This window comes from Myotis daubentonii, chromosome 3 (assembly GCF_963259705.1).
Source record: "Myotis daubentonii chromosome 3, mMyoDau2.1, whole genome shotgun sequence".
NCBI classification, from domain to species: Eukaryota; Metazoa; Chordata; class Mammalia; order Chiroptera; family Vespertilionidae; genus Myotis; species Myotis daubentonii.
In genome coordinates, this window is record NC_081842.1 from 97,017,760 (window position 1) to 97,037,338 (window position 19,579).

General features: G+C 43.4%; 1 pseudogene; it reads left to right on the plus strand.

The window, feature by feature from the left end:
* The first annotated feature begins 1,383 nt into the window (after positions 1–1,383).
* Positions 1,384–2,642, plus strand: LOC132229327 (G-protein coupled receptor 83-like; annotated as a pseudogene).
* Positions 2,643–19,579: the final 16,937 nt, after the last annotated feature.

Below are 19,579 nucleotides of genomic sequence, written 5' to 3' on the forward strand. Positions count from 1 at the left end.
AAAGAAAATTAACTTACTGTGAAGAGAATGACAAAAAAACATTCTCAAAATGGAGGAGGGAGAGAAGAAATGTTTTATCTACAAATTGTCAAAAGATATGATTTTTCAAAAATGTTTTCAAGATTAGAAATACATTTTGAATCGTTTGTGTTGATTATTCCATGGATAGTAAACCCCAGACACAGAACACAAAGCATTTATTCTGATTTTACCATCAGGCTTATACTCTTTTGCTTCCAGATTTCAGCTTTTACAGGTCTTGTGTCTAAGTTTCCTTAGTGTGGACATAATATTTACCTGGAAATAGTTTGTCTCTGCTCTTCAGGCCTTTCTTGAATCTCTGTTAAATGTTCCAGGTGTTCAAGGAAGTCACAACTCATGTTGCCACAGCTCTATGTGCTTCCCTTGTACCTGTTCTTCCAGATGCTATCATTTCCCCAGAAGCTTGTTCTTTGCTTGGTCTCATGAAGCTCTACCTACAAAGACCCTTAGTGGGTAATGGTAGTTGTCTGTGAGAGATCGCAGTGAGAAGAAAAGCAAACCAGGGGAAGCCGACAATTGCCTGAGCTACTTGTTTGCTTGTCTGGAGGTACATTGCCACCCCCGCTTACAGACAGATAAGAAGGCAACAGAACAGGAGCATCTGACTAACACATATCATAATTCAGGGACATGGAGGAATTTGCAAGACAGACTAGAGAAAAGGAACCAGAGAAAAATTCCAGAAATTTGAATAAGGTTTCCCTTAAGTCTTTGACTAGAAACTAAGTGTAGGGAAGGGAAAATAGTTTTCTTTCTATCGTTTTAAGTTCTTGGATGAGAACACTGTGTAATAAAAGATGGGCTAATGAGAAAATATAATTTTAATTATGCATGCATGTTCAAATGGGAGCCCCACAAAAATATGAGACTCAAGGTGGCCAGATAGTTGAGGCTTATGTAATGTCTTCGGCTGAGGAAAGATATATGGATTTGTGGTTTCAAAGGGGAAAGACAATTAAATTCATAGGAAGACAGGAAGATGAAACATTTGGTAAGCAAAGGTTGCCCTGCCCTTCAGGAGTAAACTTCACCTCTCCTGGTACAGGCCCCCCTTCTAATGTAAATCTGCCTTACAAAACGGGAACTTCTCTGTTTTCAGAGCTTCTCCTGCGTCTGCACCTCCTCAAAATAATCCTTATGCCAAAGAGGCATGTTTTGAGGTGGCATATTCTGCTACATACATAAGCTATGTAACAAGAGTAAAATGGGCGGACAGAGGGAGGCCAGGACAAGCAGGTGCCCTTCAGGTGTGGAGAGCCCCAGGGGTCCCTTCTCACCTGCCCGCCAGAAGCCCGTCAGGGACATCAGTGTGGTCCGGTGCGGGTTGGAGGCCCCTGCAAAATGGTCCCTCACTGGGCATTGCTCCTTCTCCTCCCCTTGGCTGGAGCCACGGAGCGCTCCGAGGGCCAGGAGGACAGGTTGGACCAGGCCCTGCTGTGACCCTGGCCGCCCCCAACACCTTGTGCTTCTTCTGGAACATCTACACCTTCTACGACTGGCAAAACTTTGTGGGCTGGTGGTGCTAAGGGGCAGGTCCCAGAACCCCATGGTGGCTTACTCCTTCATCATTGTCTTCTTGCTCTTTGGCAATTTCCTGATCTGTCATGTCATCTTCAAGAACCAGCAAATGCACCCGGCCACCAGCCTCCTTGTCGTCAACCTGGCCATCGCCGACGTAATGATCACACTTCTAAGCACCCCTTCACTTTGGTCCGCGTTGTGAACAGCCCATGGGTATTCGGGAAAGGCATGTGCCACATCAGCCGCTTCGCCCAGTACTGCTCCCTGCCCATCTCTGTCCTGATGGTGACAGCCATTGTCTTGAACCACCACCAGGTCATTATGCATCCATTGCAACCCCAGATCTCCATCACAAAAGGTGTCATCCACATCGAAGCCTCTGGACCCTGGCCATCTTCTTTTCACTGCCACATGCTATCTGCCAGAAATTATTTACCTTCAAGTACAGGGAGGACATAGTTCACTCTCTATGCCTGCCGGACTTTCCTGAGCCACCTGACCTCTTCTGGAAATACATGGACATGTCCACCTTCATCCTGCTTTACACCCTACCCCCCTCATCATCTCTGTAGCCTGTGTCCGCGTGGCCAAGAAGCTGTGGTTGGACAACACAGTCGGGCAACACAATCAGCGAGGTGACTACCAAACAGGACCCGGCCTTGCAGGCGAGAAGAAGAATGCCATCAGGATGCGGATGCTGGTGGAGGTCCTGTCTGCCCTCTGCCCTGGCCCTCCCCCGGCTGCTGCCTCCTCCTGCCCAGCACGGTCATCCACACCAGCCAGGTCCTCTGCTTAGCCTCCCGTTGGTTTGCCATGAGCAGCACCTGCTACAACCCCTTCATCTACTGCTTGCTTAACGAGAACCTCAGGTTGGAATTGAAGGCATTACTAAGCACGTGTCAGAGGCTACCAAAGCCTTGGGAGGAGAGGCCACCCTCTCCAGGCCCTTCCTCCAGGATGGCTTGGACAGAGTAAGGCACATCGGAGGGCTCCAGTAGCCCACAACCTCCTGCCCTTCCCCAACCCCGTCTGGGACGACAGACCTATTGTCTGTGGAGCACATCGTGATGATGAGTTAGAGGAGGGTGGGAAGAGATGAGGGGAGGGCTCTGTCTACAGCTGAGATTGGGAAAGGGCCTGAGGACAGAGCCTGGAAAAGAGCCTGTCTTCTCATACATGACCTTCACCGTGCTGGAAACAAGTTCCTGCAGAAGCTGTAGGACTCTTGAGTTCCTAGGAATCTGTTTAGCTTCCTAGTCACATTTGGCGTGAAGACTAAAAGGCACCTATCAACTAGATGCATGTTTGTGAATTTCTGTCTAAGCCATTCTGTGAGGCATATCACCTTGGTTCCTGAGCCAGAGAACAAGACAGCTTCAGCCCAGATGGCGGCTGAGTCAGTCAACTGCTTCCAACTGTCAGGCAACTGCCTTACCACCCTCCCTGCCACTGAGCACCCTTAAGGACACCTGAGTCATTGGGTGTGGCTGACCCAGATGCACAGAGCTGAGCTTGAAGAAGCTCATTGAACAGTGCAAGGTTAGCGAACCAGTTGGCACGGAGGTTTTCATGCCTTGCTTTCTGAAGTCATGGGACCAGGATCAATCACAATTCCATGGTGGCCTGGCCTGATATTTGACAAAAAAGGACCAATGCAATATCTTAAAACAACAACAAAATTTATTATTAAAACTTTGGAAAATTCAGAAAAGCATAAAGAAGAAAATAAAAATCACCCTCTTCTCACAACATGTGATAAGTTGTTAGCTGTGAATTTATTTGCAACTTTTTATTTTGTGCCTGTGTGCATTTCATTTCATTATGAACTGCACTTTCCCATATAGAGATAAGCAAGAAGTGGGTGGAGTAGAGAATTCTTGAGCCTCTATCCCGGGAATAGTGTCCTCCACTATTAGTGTCCACCACTAACAGAAGAGTTGGAAAAAGAGGTGGGAGAGGAACACAAGGAGTAGACTGTCATGGAGCAGACAGACTGCCTTCCTCTTGTAGTCAGTGGTGAGGGGGCCTGGCTGCAGTACCTCTTTTCAGATGGTGGCTATTGTGATGAGCCAAGAACAAAGCTCATCCAAGAGCCATAATTCCTTCTCTCCTTCAATCACACAGAATGAGAGGCGGAAAGCACTGCTCTGCTTTTACAGGAGATGAGGGAGCAGGCTTTCCAACATGTTGGAAATCATTGTTAGACACCTTACCCTGCCCCCACAACCTGTCTAGACAGGTCATTTCTCTGTGTTGCCTAAATAATGCTTCTTTGTTTTCTTCATTGTCTGCATCACCCTCACAGTGTACGCATCACTTACAGAAACCTGTGCCATGGTGATGGTCCTTAAGGACTCAACTTGCCTGAGAAACCTCATTCCAGAGACTGAGCATTTTCATCACCTTCTATCTAAGAGAAACGTCACACAGAATAGAGTTGAATTCACCAGTCCAACACAGTTGCCACTCTCACTGATTTTAACTTTCTTTCTAGCACCAGCTAGATCCAGCAAGCAAAGCATGGTTATGGAACTGAGCGGAAAACTCAAGTTTGGGGAGAAGGGTCACTTAGATCGGGTGGGTGTTAATGGAAATTGAACTTGGTCATCACTTGCTTCCCTATAATGAACCATGGGACTTTGTTATACTATTCTGTTTATATGGAAGCTTGAAGCTTTCAGGATGAAATGTTTTAAAAAGATCGTATTTTGAACAGTGGGTAAAAAACTGACTTTCATGGAGCAGAGAGAGCTCTCTAATACCTACGGACTCAGAGATGGATTTTTCTAGCCAAATGGCTCCATGTCTGTGCCTGTTGTCTCTGTAGTGTTGACCAGTAGCTTAATGTTGCCATAGAAATTCTATGAACCATAGAGAGAACAGGCAGCAGGGTCACCATGTCCCTGAACTTTGCCTCTCTCTCTCCCAGAGCATCTGGAAATATGGTCAAGTCACAGAGAAGCCCTTTTCTGAGGAAGGACTAACTTTTGGCCCATTAGGTCTGTGTCTCCTGACTGTACCTTGTCTGCCCCCCTCCCTATGTTCCCTACATGCCTCAGCAAAAAGTGGATCCTATTTGTGAATGTAAAATTTATAAAACTTGAGTCTTTCCAATGTGCTATAATATGTACTTTATTATAAATTGCTCCACTCTCAATAAAATAATTTTGGGTATGTGTTGGGAATAAAAGAGTAAAATGACCTCATTGAACATCTGTGAAAATCAATAGAGACTCCAGAAAGGCCCTGCAATGAGAGTAGGGCTAAACTATTCCCAGAACAAAGTTTACTCTATGCCCACACTTAGAAACATGTAAATATGGTTTAGTTTGAAAGGATCAAACTAAACCATATTTACATTAACTACTTGTCAGAACAAAACTGAACACTCTTTAAAGAATGATTTTAAAAGAAAACACTAGATACTCAAAAAGTAACATGTACCATGTACAACCTACAGTAAAATTGAATAGACATGCAGATAATTGGGCAATAAATCAATAAATGAAATAGATGATAATATTTGCAGACAAATACTTTAAAATTGTTATTAAAAATAATATGAATGCTAAATTCCAAGAGGCTGTTTGTAGAAATAAACACACCTATTCTAAAGTTTACATGAAAACTCAAACTATCTAGGAATACCAAAATCTTAAGAATCAAATGACTAACTTAAAAATATGACACACTAGAGTTAATCAAATTAAAAATGTCTGTTCTTTAAAAGATACTGAGGGGGTGGTAGGAGGGAACAAAGATGAAGATAATATTTATCTGATTAAATAATTATATACTGATATAGAAATAATTCTTACAAATAATAATAGAAAAACAAATGACAAAATTGGGAAAAATATTTGTGCAGATGCTCTACATAACAAAATCTGCAGATGGCCAATGAACACATGAAAATATATTCACTCTCATTAAGATAAATGTAAATTTTTTATTAAGAAATTAGCATCATTAAAAAAATATAAATACATGCCCCCAAACCCATTAATTGTAATTAATGCAATTAAAAGGATTTACCATGAGCCCTGGCCAAGTGGCTCAGTTGTTTGGTGCATTGTTCAATGCACCAAAAAGGTTGTGGGTTTGATTCCCAGTCAGGGCACACATTTAGGTTGTAGTTTTGATCCCTGGTTTGGATGCATACAGGAGGCAACCAACTGATGTTTCTTTCCTTCTCTTCCTTCCTCTCTCTCTAAAATCAATAAAAACATATCCTCAGGTGAGGATTAAAAAAATAAAAAGATTGACCATGACAAGTTTTGATTAGGATTTGGAGCAACTAGAACTCTCATACATAGTGCTGAGAATATAATTATGTACCTTGCATCAAATTAATCTTATGCTTACTATACAACTGAGTAAACCCACACCTAAATATTTACCCCAAGGAAATGCAAACACATGCCCACAAGGAATCTTGCATAAGAATTTGTTCAGTTTTATTCATAATATTCTCAAACTAAAAGCAACCAAAATGCCAACATTAGAGTAATGTTTAAACAAATGGTGGTATATTCAATGCACCCAGCAACAAAATGAACAAACTATTGATAGGTGCAAATAATGGATTATTTTTTTTTTAATTAAGGCTGAACAAAAGAAGCCAGATTGAATAATTCCATGCAAATGACACTTTAGAAATTATAATACACTAGGGGTCCAGTGCATGAATTCAATCCATCTTAAAAGGAACTGTGGGCCGCGAGACTGTGGTGGGCACAGGGGCGGGACTTGGCCCATCCTCCCTGCCCCCACTCAGGTCCTCCCACTGCGGTCCCTGGCCCCCTGTCTGCTGGAAGCCCTGCTCGCGCTGCCACCACTCCCATGTGCTGACAGCATTGGCCCCACCCACACCCACTGATAGCATGGAGTGATTGGGGCCGGTGCCAGCAGTGGGTGCGAGGGACTGGTGCTGTCAGCAGGTGCAAGCGGTGGCTGCTGCCCTGATCACCCCTCAGGAGAAGCTCTGAGGGGCAATCAGGGCTGGCAGCCGCCACTCACACCCACTGACAGTTCTGAGCGATTGGGGCAGCCACTGGTTGCGAGCAGCGGGTGCAAGTGCCAAGCAGGACGATGGTGCATGAGAGCAAAGAATTTTCATTAACCACCAGAGGCTCGCCCCGATGACAGAGACTGGCACTCCACCTTGGTCTGGCACCCCTGCTGACCTGCTCCACCATCCCTCCAAAGCCCACACCCGCCATGTTCCACACACACCCCCTGGTGGTAAGTGCATATCATAGCAACTGGTTGTTGAGTTTCACTTTTCAGTCTCTTTGCATATTAGGGTTTTATATATATACTAGAGGCCCAGAGCACAAAAATTAGTGCACTCGGAGGAGGGGGTCCTTCAGCCCAGCCTGTGCCCTCTCACAGTCTGGGACCCCTCAGGAGATAACGACCTGCTGGCTTAGGCCTGCTCCCGGGTGGCAGAGGGCAGGCCCAATCCCTAGGTGCAGCCCCGGGTTGGGCTCAGATCAGGGCCGATTGGGGGGTTGGGGCACCGCCCCCTGTCACGCACAGAGCATGGCCTATCAGGGGGTTGGGGAGCTCGCCCCTGTCATGCACAGAGCAGGGCCAATCAGGGGGTTGAGGAGCTCCCCCCTGTCACTCACAAAGTAGGGCCAATAGGGGAGTTGGGGCAAGGCCCCCTGTCACACACAGAGCAGGGCAGATCAGGGGGTTGGGGCGCCACCACTGTCACACTCAGGGCAGGGCCGATGGGGAGGTTATGGCTCTACCCCATCACACACAAAGCAGGGCCCATGGGGGGGCTTGGGATGCTTCCCTCTATCACTCACAGAGCAGAGCCGATCAGGGGGTTGGGGCACCGCACCCCGTCACACACAGAGCAGGGCCGATCAGGGGATTGGGGCGCTGCACCCTGTCACACACAGAGCCGCAGGGAGATCAGGGGGTTGGGGAGTTCCCCCCTTTCAGGCACAGAGCAGGGCTGATCAGGGGGTTGGGGCACCTTCCCCTGTCATGAACAGAGCAGGGTGGATAGGGAGGTTGTGGCCCCGCCCACTGTCACACAGAGCCGCAGGGTGATCAGGGGGTTTGGGCGCTGCCCCCTGTCATGCTGATCCCGGTGCTGGGAGGCCTCTCGGCTCTGCTGATCCCAGTGCTGGGAGGCATACTACCCTTTTACTATATAGGATAGAGGCCTGGTGCAGGGGTGGGGGCCGGCTGGTTTGCCCTGAAGGGTGTCCTGGATCAGGGTGGGGGTCCCCACTGGGGTGTCTGGCCAGCCTGGGTGAGGGGCTGAAGGCTGTTTTCAGGCTGGCGGGTGACTGAAGCCCCCAACTGCTCCTTTTTTCTTTTTTATCCTGGGCCAGCTTTAGCTCTGGCTCCAGCTCTGAGGCCTCTGCTGCTAAAAGCAGGTATCTGGTTTGTTTGGGTTCTACAATCAAAACACTGTATCAACTCCAGCTCTGAGATCCCAGAGGGCTTAAAGCAGGTTTCTGGGGTTTTGTTTAGCTTCTATATTTTTAAGAATGTTTCAAACTTCAAGCTCAGAGGCCAGCAGCGGCAGGAGGGGAACGTTGGAGTCCTCCGTCACTGAAGCAGCAAGCCTCATGTTAACTTCAAGCTGCCTGGATGCTGGCCGCCATCTTGGCTGGCAGTTAATTTGTATATCTCGCTGATTAGCCAATGGGAAGGGTAGCAGATGTACACTAATTACCATGTTTCTCTTTTATTAGATAGGATAGACAGTGAAAGACAGTAGGTAAGCAGATATCTGAAGCTATGAGTTGGTAAAGGGTAAAAATATGCTGTATAAAGAAAAAAGTATTCTATGCCTTGAATATTCTATGTCAATTGGCTGTTAGATATTTGTCAAAAACTCATTGAACTACACATTCAAAATAGAAGCATCTTATCCTATGCACGTTATACCTCAATAGTTGATTATTTAAAAATAAGTAGTTTAAAAACAGAAGGTTTGCATAGATGCTGAATGAATTAAAGTTATTAATTATACATTAATCCCATTAAAATTTATTTAGCAACTTCTCTGGTACTCTGCTAGCTATTGATCATAGCTGAAACAAACTTAAGAAGGACATAATTGAGCTCATTTCTATTGAATTAAACAGGGGAAATAGTAGTTGTGTTAAAAATATCTCTCAAGGTGGTCCAATGTTAGTTAGATTTAGGATTTCTAAATATTCATGAACTTGCATGTGCATTTTATTATCTTCTGATAACTGCTAACATATATCTAAACTTAAAAACTTGATTATTATAAAACATAATATTTATGTTATTATTTGATATTACCTATGCTGCTCTTCCCCATAATCAAAAACTGTTCTTTTCCATTAGCTCTTTTTTGAGAAAAATAATTCATCACACAAAGAATGAGGGTTAATAACAATTAGGTGAAGTTAAATTTCTTCTAATATTGTTTTTTTTGGGGGGAGGACTGTAACTGAAGTCATTATTATTTTCTTCTATGTAGACTTAAAGTATTTACATGAATTTCTCAAACTTGAGCGATTTTCATGAAGCTCAAGAGCATATATAAAGAAAAGCACTCTAGCTTTAGGTGCATCTTGCTTATTTTGGCATATTTATTTCTCTTCGTTAATGAACTCTTCTAAAACACATAATCATGGGGTTTGATTCCAGATTGTGGCATTTGTTCTAATTCATAGCAGGAGCTCTTAAATTTGGAGAGCTGTTTCATAAATGCCTATCACTAATCATAAGAGAATGTTGTGAGCATATGGACAGATGAGCGACTAGTAAACCTCTTCACTACTGAGAAAACAAGTAGTTGAACAGGGCCTATCAATGGTAATTACTTGTTTGTACAGGACCTCACAAGAATATTTTTGAAGAGCAAGTGGACTGGAATGTGTGATTCTATATGGGGTTAGACAGAAGGAAGAGCTATTTTGTATGAACAATATGTGAGTCACAATACCCATGAGTCTACCCACTTTTCACTCTTAAAGTCATGATACTTAAAGCTGCACCTGGGAATACTGGGAAGAGATATCCTAGGAGTTGCAAAACAAGATGAGTATTTGCTGAAGGAAATACACCAGGCAGCTGTAGGATATATAGCCAGGGAGGTTATTCAGGGTCCTTGCTGAAGTGGGCCAAGGTTACATGAAGATGAATATGACAAAGGATCAATTTCAAAGGCTGAGTTGTGGACCATAAATTAGTCATATGTCTGGAGGATCAGAAACAAGGAGTAATACATACATGAAAGATGTTGAGAAAGTGATTTAGAATTATGATAATAAAGAGAAAATGTATAGCAGACTTCTCCTTTCAAATAAAGCAGTTCTCAGTTTGTTCAAGAGGGTGTGGTTTACTGACACGAATTATACAATGTTAACATAATCGTATGAGTCTAATCAGATAGACATAGGAAGCAGTTTTGTAGACAGGCTCTACAGCTCTCACTATACAAGAAGTAAAAGAAGGGCAAAGGTTTTCCTTTACTTTATGCCAAGTGCATCTAATGGAAAGAGGCAGTGTGCCTCAGCACTGATCAGCAACATCAGGAGGTTATCATCTGGGATCACCTGAGTGTGACATTGTGTATGCTGCCTCAGCTGGCCCTGCAAGTGGACTCTTAGTGTCTATCAAGGAAAATGCTATACTCAAAGGGCCAATTAAGTGAAAGGGCTGCTCAACTGAACCAGCTATTTGACTGGGGATATTAAGATAAACTAAGAACACAAATTTACATGTAGACTAATAAAATAAGGTTAACCTTGGTGGGAGAAGCACCTTGCTCTCACATCAGCAGAGTGCCTTATTGTGAAGAACAGCAATTAGCACTGGCAAGGGAAATAACATAAACAGGCACAACTTCCGTAGATAGATGCAGAAATAGTCATATTTTCATATTTGTACACAATGTAATTCTTTTATTTTATAATTGTAGATGCTACAAAATTATATTTTGAATATATACTTTTATTATGTGTCATGAATTACAGTATATATTTTACATTTATATACACATTTTAATACCCATGGTTTTATATCCTAAAGTCATGATAAAATTATACTTCTAGGGATGTAAGAGATTTGTAGAGACAACATTTTATGATTTTTTTAATCTCTAATTTTAAGAACCAATCTTTGCAAAAGAGATAACTACAATCTAATGTGAAAGAGAGAAACTTAGTCAGCAATTAAGGAAGATCTCAGAGAAAGACACAGAAAGTACCCACTTGCAAAGAGTAAAAGAGTGTGCACTTGGAGGGGTAGGGGAAGTATAGAAGGAGTCAATGGGGAAAACAGGGGGACATATGTAATATTTTCAACAATAAAGATTAAAAAAGTATGTAGGTTATCCTGGGGTCTCACAGCTGTGGAGGCTGAAAGTCCAAGGTCAAGGTGTCAGTACATTTGGTTTCTCCTGAGGCCTTCCTCCTTGGCTTGGAGAGGCAAATCTTCTTGCTGTGTTCTCACAGGACCTTTTCTCTGCTTGTGTACATCCCTAGAATCTCTTTCTATTCTTATAAGGACACCAGCCAATATGGATGAGTCCCACCCTTATGACCCCAATATGGCTGGTGCCCTTATAAGTGTTACCTTTGTGTCTTTAATGTTATATATAATGGAAGTATATTGGAGAGATCTGAAAAAAACATTCACATAATCCTATTTCTGTCTCATTACAAAGAGACAAGGGGGGGTATAGGGTGAGAATAAGAGGCAAGGAGTGCTGAGAGAAGAAGAAGCACAGAAACTTGTTTGTCAGTTTAGAGGTTATTGCTGTAATATGGATGGCTTGCTGTAAAATGATAGAATTAGAAATGAGGAGAAATGGCCATCTTATATAAAAATAGAAATATATATATATATTTATAAAAGCTGATTACTTATAACCATTTTGCCCATATACACTAGAATTTCCCATTGAATAAGATATGTCATGTGAGAGAAAGAAAGCAATCAAAGTAATGAATGACTAATAGTGTTGTCTAAACAATTTGGCTATTTGCAGTATTGTAAAACAATGCCATAGGAGCAGGTTTAAGAATAAACATCAAACGTAATTTATTTAAGATTTGACCCACTTCTTAATTTTTACTGCTAGGTTGGTGTTACTTGGGAAACAGACTACAGACATAGTTGCTTATCATTACCAAGAATTAAAGAGTGCATTATGCAATTTTAATTAAGTGTTTATCATATCTATATACTAGTATATATAAAAGCCTAATATGCAAATTGTCCCCACAGGAGTTTGACTGGGAGACTGGTCGCTCACTGATCACCAGGGGGCGGTGCAAAATGAAGGAAGGCCCCAGCCGGCAGCCAGAAGGAAGGCCCTGGCCAGCAGACCTGATCACTGGCCAGGCCTAGGGACCCTACTCGTACACGAATTTTCGTGCACCGGGACTCTAATTGGTTTATAATCTTATAGACAGGACATGATCATATGAAGTAGCATCACCAAAAACAAGAATATATATGCTGTTGGCTGAATAAATGCTTTTCATAACTTTAATGATAAATATGAAAACATAATGGTAGTTATATAAATAGTATCATTAAATCAGAAGTTACATTTCACCAAAAAATATATAATGAATGAAAAATAGATATGGTTTTAGATGAGATATTTAAGATATAAAATATAGAGTAGCTAGAGATTTTGGTCATGATGAAAGAAACTACCAATGACAGAGGCTTTAAAAAAAAAGGAATATGCAATGAAATTTGAAATGAAAGCTTAGGATCTTCGTAAGCTTAGAAAAAAATCTAAAGGATAAAAAATCTTAAAACAGTGTATATGGCATTTTGGATACAGGTGGTGGGGAGAAGTAAAGTGTGTATTTCCAGAGTTAATTTAGGAGAATAGATTTGATTAATACATGATTTTTTGATACTGATATAAAGGCATTAAACAAAAGTAACAAAAACTAAAAGAGAGAATTATTTACTCATCTGCTTATAAGAACTATGTGCTACCTTATCTCTGATCATAGGATATGATTTGTGGATTCATGTGGAAATAAGTGCAACTAGAAGCCATCTCTGTGGGACTCATCAGACATTGTGTAATGCCTTTTAGTACTCAGTACTGCTATAGTTGTCTAGTATTGTAGTATTATGTTAGCAATTCTATAACTTAATATGTTTTTGGACCAGATACTCCTTCAATGCTTTCTTTTATATCTAGGTTCTTCAAAATGTATTATTACTCACAAGTTTCTATTCTCCATATCCCAGCATCTGCTCTTGCATACTACTTCAAGTATTGTGCTTATTTTATTCTATTTATCTCATCTTCAGTCAAATCTATGTTGTCTGCCTTTTAAAGAATCTCTTGGGGACGGGGGAGGCTGGAGGGAAGAAGATAGATTTTTGTCTAGTGACTCTCTGACAAGTAGCAGAGCTCTCCAGCTACTCCCTAACTTTTCAACCTTGAAAGCGTCACCCACCCTAGCTTCATTCAGGTAAGTTCAGTGCGAAGGTCTGTATGGAGAAAACTTTGGTTTATGTATATAGAATTCAAGAGACTGTGTGATAAGATTCAGACCTTTGAATAGGACAATAAAAGTGGGGGCCACCTTTTTTATACATATGTATTAATCAACCAAAATTCTATTAGGGGAAAAAATGTTCTCTCATTTTTATCTTTACTCTACAGAAATTCAACTAAAAATTAACCTTCTCAAAAAATTTTAATCATTTCTATCTTCCAAAAAGAATATTAGAAAATTAGTCACAATGTTACAAAATGGATTTTAAAAACAGCTTTATTGAGATATAATTCACATATCATAAAATTTTGCCTTCTAAAGTGTTCAATTTAGTGGGCTTTTTTTATTTTTAGTATAATTACAATGTTTACAAACCACCATTATCTCATTTTAGTAGAATTTCTTCAATTGAAAAAGAAATCTCATACACATTAGCAATCACTCCCCATTCCCCCTGCATTTCCTAGAAACTCCTAATTTACTTTCTGTCCCTATGAATTTGCCTAATTTGGAAATATAATGGAAACATATAATGTGTACTTTTGTGACTGGCTTCTTTTACCCACCATAATGTTTTCAAGTTTCACCCATGTTGTTGCATATATCAGAACTTTATTTTTTTCTTATTGCCAATTATATTTTACTAGAGGTCCAGTGAATGAATTCATGCACTGGCGGGGTCTGGCCAGCACACCCCGGGGCCAATCGGGGCTGTGCCAGCCAGGTGGAGGAGCCGCGGGAGGTTGGCCAGCCAGCCCCACCCCTGATCAGACCAGTTGGCCATCTGCAGTGCACATCATAGGGACCAGTCATTCTGATCGTTCCAGTCATTCTGTTTGTTCTGGTCGCTTGGCTTTTATATATATACTAGAGGCCTAGTGCACAAAAATTTGTGCACTCGGTGGGGGGGAGGTCCCTCAGCCCAGCCTGTGCCCTCTCACAGTCTGGGGCCTCTCAGGGGATGACCACTTGCTGGCTTACGCCTGCTCCCTGGGGGATTGAGCCTAAGATGGCAATCAGACATCCCTCTGGCAGCCTGGCAGCCCTCAGGGGATGTCCACTTGCCAGCGGGGAGCAGGCCTAAACAGCAGTCGAACATCCTTAGTGCTGATAAGGAGGCAGGAGAAGCTCCCACCACCACCGCTATACTGGCAGCCATCAGCCTGGCTTGTGGCTGAGCAGAGCTCCCCATATGAGAGTGCCCTGACCACCAGAGGGCAGCTCCTGCATTGAGCGTCTGCCCCCTGGTGGTCAGTGTGTGTCATAGTGACCAGTCATTCCCAGTCTTTCTGCTGTTAGGGTCAGTTTGCATATTACCCTATTACTATATAGGATAGAGGCCTGGTGTACGGGTGGGGGCCGGCTGGTTTGCTCTGAAGGGTGTCCTGGATCAGGGTAGGGGTCCCGCTTGGGTACCTGGCCAGCCTGGATGAGAGGATGATGGCTGTTTGCAGCTGGTCACACCCCTTTCAGGGTGGGGGTCCCTACTGGGGTGCCTGGCCAGTCTGGGTGAGGGGCTGAGGGCCGTTTTCAGGCTGGTGGGTGACTGAAGCTCCCAACCTTCCCTTTTGTTCTTTTTTTTTTTTTATTCTGGGATTCATTTACCTTCTATGGCTGTCACTGGAGCTGAGAGCTGGCTCCAGCTTGAGGCCTCCGCTGCTGAAAGCAGGTTTCTGAAGTTTGTTTAGCTTCTATAATTGCAACATAGTTGCTTAGAGTGCAGCTCAGAGCCCGGTGCAGCAGGCGGGGAATCTTGGCTTCCTCCATCGCCAGGGCAACCAAGCCTCCTGTTCGCTTCAGCTGCCTGGCTGACAGCCACCATCTTGGTTGGCAGTTCATTTGCATATCGCCCTGATTAGCCAATGGGAAGCTATGGTAAATTACCCTATTTGTCTTTTATTAGATTAGATAGACTAGAGGCCCGGTGCCTGAAATTCATGCACTTGGGAGGGAGAGCAGTCCCTCAGCCTGGCCTTTGCCTTCTTGCAGTCCAGGAGCCCTCAGGGATGTCCAACTGATGGCTTAGGCCCTCTTCCAGGAAGCGGGCCTAACCAACAGTCGGACATCCTTAGCATTGCCACGGAGGTGGAAGAGACTCCTGCCACTGCCTCTGTGCTTGCCAGCCATGAGCCCAGCTTCTGGCTGAGTGGTACTCCCCCTGTGGGAGCACACTGACCACCAGGGGGAAGCTGCTGAGTTGAGTGTCTGCCCCCTGGTGGTCAGTGCGCATCATAGTGACCTGTCATTCCACCGTTCGGTCATTTGCATATTAGCCTTTTATTATATCGGATTACTAGAGGCCCGGTGCAAGAAATTAGTGCATAGTGGCTTGTCCCTCAGCCTGGCCTGCAACCTCTTGCAATCTGGAACCCCTTGAATTGGGTCTCTAGGACTGGCTGATGATCAGGGCCAGTCATGGCTTGGGCCTCCCTCTGCAGGGCGATTGATTGAGGGGCCCCCAGATCGATTTCCCACAGAGGGAAGCCTCACCCACCTGCAGCACATTGCCAGCTGGGTGGCCTGGGCCTTCCTCTGTGGCCGCCAGGCAGGACGTCCCATCCACCTACCTCAGTACTGCAGGCCAGGTAGCCTGGGGCTCCCTCTGCAGGGCGATCGCTGGCTGGCCCCGCATGCCTGCCACAGCATCACTGGCTGGTGGACTGGGCCTCCCTCTGTGGGGTGATCATGGGGCGATGGTGGGGCCAGCCAGGGCTTCATGATTGATTGCCGCACAAAGGTGGCCTTGGCCTCCCTCTGCAGGGCGATCATGGGGCGATGGTGGGGCCCCCTAACCAATCGCATTGCACCCACCTTGGGTGGCCTGGCACCAGTGCATGTCATAGCGTGGTTCTTCAGAAGGTCGTCCGGATGGTTGTTCTGCTGTTTAGTCATTCGGTCGATTTGCATATTATGCTTTTATTATTATAGATATGTATACAACTTATTTTGTTTATCCATTAATCAGTAAATAGATATTTTGGTTGTTTTCATCTATTATTGTTGTTAGTAACTGCTAAGAATATGTGTTCAAGTTTTTTAAGTGAAAGTATGTTTTTACCAATTTGAGGTATATGTTTAGGAATGGAATGGCTTAATTGTACATTAGCAGTATGTTTAACATTTTGAAGAACAGCCAAAGTGTTTTCCAAAGCTGCTGGACCATTTTACAGTCACATCATCAATGTAGCATAAGGATTCTATTTTCTCTCTGTCCTTGCCAACATTTGTTATTGGTTGCCTTTTATATCGATCCTAGTGAGTGTGAAGTGGTATCTCATTGTGGCTTTGATTTGTACATCCCTGATGACTAATGATTTTGAACTTTATTTCTGTGCTTATTGACCAATGGTAATTTTTAAAATAAATGTCTATTATTTGCTGATTTTTATATTGTGTTATTTTCTTTATCTTGTTGATTTGTTTGTGTGTGTGTGTATTTTTAGTATATACTAGTACACGTTTCTCATCAAATGTATAATTTGCATGTATTTTTACCCATTCAGTAAGTTTTTTCATCTCTTGATTGAATTTTTGAAACAAATTTCTCATTTATTTTTATATGTTTTTATTGATTTTCAGAGAGAGAAGGGAAAGAGAGATAGAAACATTGATGAGAAAAATCAGTCAGCTGCCTCCTGCATGTCCCTTACTGGGGTTGGAGCCTGAAACCTGGGCATGTGTACAACCAGAAATGAATAGGTACATAGGGACCCCTTGGTGCATGGGATGACACTCAACCAACTGAACTACACCAGGCTGGACCCCATTGATTTATTTATTTGTTTGTGCTTATTATTAATACAAGGCCACTAAGATTTACTCCTTTCATTTTCTCAAGAGTTCTTATAGTTTTAGCTCTTACACTTAAATCTAATTCAATTGAGTTAAATGTTTATATGATGTGAGATATGAATTCATATTTATTTCTTTGTATGTGAAATATAGTTGCTCTACTATCAACTTGAAAATATAGTGTCAGAATTTTAAATAAAGAAAATGACTAAGATATATTGTCTTTGAATATTTGTATTATTAATGTTAACTTTCTTATCATTAAATATGTTTTAATGAGGATGACAACATGAAATGGAATGTGGTCTCATGTGCACTAATAAAAGAGGAAAATGCAAATTGGTGTCACTCTGTTACACCCACAAGCCATGCCCACCAGCAAATCAGGAGTGAGTATGCAAATTAACCGAACTAAGATGGTGACGGCCAAGGAGCTGAGCTAGAGCAATTAGGAAGCTTGGGTTGCCCCTGGCAATGGAGGAAGCCAAGCTTCCCACCCTCCCTGGCCAGCTTTGGCCTCCACTCAAGGCTACTAAGTTTCAATTATAGAAGATAAATAAATCCCAGATACCTGCTTCCCTCCGCTCAAGGAGGCGTTGAAAAAAAAGAAAAAAAAAGGAGGGGTTGGGAGCTTGGGTCACCGGGGGCCATGGCCAGCCTGCAAACAGCCATCATCCCCTCACCCAGGCTGGCCAGGCACCCCAGCAAGGACCCCCACTTTGAAGGGGCTGTGGCCAGCCTAAAAACAGCCCTCAGCCCCTCACCCAGGCTGGCCACACCCTCATGGGGTGAGGGTCCCCACTAGGGGGGTTGGCCAGCCTGCAAACAGCCATTAGCCCCTCACCCAGCCTGGCCAGGCACCCCAGCGGGGACCCTCACCCTGAAGGGGGGTTGGCCAGCTTGAAAACAGCCCTCAGCCCCTCACCCAGATTGGCCACAAACCCCCAGTGGGGACCTTCACCTCATGGGGGTGTGGCTGGCCTGCAAATCACCACAGGCCCCTCGCCCAGGCCTCCCCCTGCCCCAAGGGAACCCCCACCCTGATCCGGGACACCCTTCAGGGCAAGTCAGCCGGGCCCCACCTGTGTACCAGGCCTCTATCTATACTAATAGAAGGGTAATATGCTAATTAGATTGGGAGGCCTTCCAGGAGACCTTCCGGACTTTCTTCTGGACAAAGCCATGGTGGTAGGGCCGAGGTAGAGGTGGTTAGAGGCCAAGAGGGGAGAGCTGTTGTGGGTGATCAGGCTGGTGGGGGGCAGGGCTGTTGGGGGTAAACAGACCAGCAAGGGGGCCATGGGAGGCAAGCAGGCAGTCAGTGGGGGTCAGTTGGAGATGATCAGGACAGCCCGGGGGGCAGTTTGAAGTGAGCAGGCCAGCAGAAGAGCAGTTGTGGGCGAGCAGGCCAGTGGGGAGGGGAGGTGGGGATGAGCAGGCCAGCGGGAGGGGGTGGAAGTTGGGGACAAGCAGGCTGGCAGCGGGGGGCACTTGGGGGCAAGCAGGCCAGCAGGCAGAGTCATTAGAGGCAATCAGGCAGGCAGGAAGGCAGGTGAGTGGTTAGGAGCCAACAGTCCCAGATTGCAAGAGGGATGTCCGACTGCTGGTTTAGGCCCGATCCCTGTAAACCGGCAGTAGGACATCCTTCGAGGGGTCCCAGATTGAAGAGAGTGCAAGCTGGGCTGAGGAACACTCCCTTCCCCATGCATGAATTTCATGCACTGGACCACTAGTATATATATACTCAAAGTTCTAATTAATTTCAAGTAAAAATAGTAGTTATATTTTAGGACACATAGAGATAGAGGTAACATGTTGTTTATGTATTCACTCATTTTAATGTATGTCCCACCTAATATATAGACACTATTAAGTATATGTGGATATAACATTGAACAAAACAGATAAAAATCCTTGTGTGGGAGATAGACAATAAATAAAATAAATAAGGGATAGAGCAATCTATGTGGATATCTGGAGTAGAGGGATTGCAAATTCAAAGATATCAAGATGGTTGCATTTCTGGGTTGTTTGAGGACCAATAAGAAAGGCCAGCCTGGCTAAAGTGGAGTGAATGAAAAAGTCATTAGGCGTTGAGATCTAAGAGGGGATGGGAGCTCGGCTATATTGAACATTGTGGGTAAAGGTTTTACTGAATATGAGAAGTGAAGTCCTTGAAGGTTTTTGAGAGCACCCTTCATATGATATTATTAATCTTTTAAATGATTACTTGGCATGCTGTGTTGAAAGCAGATTTAATGTTGGGATATGAAGTTTAATGTAAAAACTAAAAATAGTAGAATTATCATAATGTGAATTATGGATGGAATAGCTATAGAATAATTGAAGATAAAATAAAGTCATTTAAAACAAATATTATAACCCCAAAACTAAAAGGATAATTATAAATAGCATTAATTTTCTTAGATTAAATTGAAAAATTAATTACACTATATTTACTTAAAAGTTACTACTTGAAATAGACTAGGTCTATTCTATAGGTCTAACCAGATTTACTAAATCAGCATACTCAAGGTAGTGCCTGGATCTAATTTAGAAAATGTTCCACAGGTATTTTTTAGTTATTCCAAGTAAAAAACATCCATATAGTAGCATTTTCATGCCAACATCATTTTAGAAACACATGTAAATTTTTATATAAATCTTTGAAAATTCTTTGCTATATTCAAGATCTTAAGATTTCTTTATCCCCTTTATCCACTGGCCTAAATGTCATATGA